A 1,939-nucleotide genomic window follows, 5' to 3' on the forward strand; every position below is an offset into this window, starting at 1 on the left:
AAGTATTTTTAGCCAGATCCTAATTTGTATGTCAAATTTTATGTTCCTTTTGATGGCATAGAAGGCCCTTCTTACCTTGTCTCAGATCGTTCACAGCTTTGTGGAAGTTACCTGTGGCACTGATGTTTAGGCAGAGGTATGTATAGTTTTTTGTGTGCTCTYGGGCAACGGTGTCTAGATGGAATTTGTATTCGTGGTCCTGGCAACTGGACCTTTTTTTAACACCCATTATTTTGTCTTATTGAGATTTACTGTCAGGGCCCAGGTCTGACAGAATCTGTGCAGAATATCTAGGTGATGCTGTAGGACCTTCTTGGTTGTGGACAGAAGAACCAGATCATCAGCAAACAGTAGACATTTCACTTCAGATTCTAGTAGGGTGAGGCCGGGTGCTGCAGACTGTTCTAGTGRCCTTGCTAATTCGTTGATAAATATGTTGAAGAGGGTGGGGCTTAAGCTGCATCCCTGTCTCACTCCATGGCACTGCGGAAGGAAATGTGTTTTTTGCCAATTTTAACTGCACACTTGTTTTTTTGTATACATGTATTTTATAATGTTGTATGTTTTTTCCCCCAACACCACTTTCRATCAATTTGTATAGCAGACCCTCATGCCAAATTGAGTCAGCAAAGCATGAGAAGACTTTGCCTTTGTTTTGGTTTGTTTGTTTTGCAATTAAGGGTGTGCAGGGTGAATATGTGGTCTGTCGTATGGTAATTTGGTAAAATGCCAATTTGACACAGTACATTGTTTTKACTGAGGAAATGTACAAGTCTGGGGAAGATGCCAGAGCTAAGGATGATGCTAAAGAGTATAAGTATAGCCAATTGGAATTTGTGGTCTGTATATTTTATCATTTCATATAGGATACCATCAACYCCACAGGCCTTTTTGGGTTGGAGGGTTTGTATTTTGTCCTGTAGTTCATTCAATGTAATTGGAGAATCCAGTGGGTTCTGGTAGTCTTTTATAGACAATTATAAGATTTGTAATTCATCATGTGTATGTTTTTGCTGTTTGTTCTTTGTTATAGAGCCGAAAAGATTGGAGAAGTGGTTTATCCATACATCTCCATTTGGATAGATAACTCTTCGTGTTTTAATATCTAGTGGAAACCCTTCACAGAAAGTGGATGCTGTTTATAGCAACAAAAATGGGGGGGTGGGGGCGAGCAACCCAAAACAAGGGGCGAGGGGTGGGGGGGGTGGGGCACACCGCCCAAAACAAGGGGGGGCGGGGGCGGTGGGGCAGAATATAAGACACCTTTCCAAAAAAACAAGCTGTAAATCCATATGTGAAAAAAACATGAGGACGGGGGCAACTCAATAAACATAAGAGCAGGATCTTTGGTCAAGAAAGCAAGGCGTTACAAACTACAGACCTCCAATATTTCGATTTGTGCTGCAAATAAACAGAAGAACAATATAGCGACTTTTCAAAAATCTAAGTCTACCAATCATGTTGAAAATACAGGATATCTCTAAAACGACAACTTTCTACGATAAGACTGATGCTCTAAATCATGTTTTGATGCCCTTCTGTAAGTGTAATTTTTTTTGTAACTGTTTAATCAGTGATGATAGGACAACACTGGGGAACAGTTTTCAGCAAGTTGCAAGCAAGTGAAATACAGAAATTCACAACACTTTTCCAAAATACAAGCTCTACAGGCACTATTGAAAAAAACAGAAAATAAGCACTTTTCAAAAACAGCCTTTCAAATTCAATGTTGAAATACAAAATAAGCATCTTTATCCAAAAAAAACAAAGCTCCAAATCATGTTGATAGTTAGACTGTTCAAGAATATAAACACTTTCTCCAATAAACATGCTGCTAAATCATGTTTGGAGGCCTCTGTTAAGTGAAAAAAAAATTGTTTACTGTTTTAATCAGATGATAGGAACCACTGTCTGGTGGACTGCAGTTTATTTACAGCAA

The sequence above is a fragment of the Salvelinus sp. IW2-2015 genome, unplaced genomic scaffold (genome assembly GCF_002910315.2).
Source record: "Salvelinus sp. IW2-2015 unplaced genomic scaffold, ASM291031v2 Un_scaffold3296, whole genome shotgun sequence".
Classification (NCBI taxonomy): domain Eukaryota; kingdom Metazoa; phylum Chordata; class Actinopteri; order Salmoniformes; family Salmonidae; genus Salvelinus; species Salvelinus sp. IW2-2015.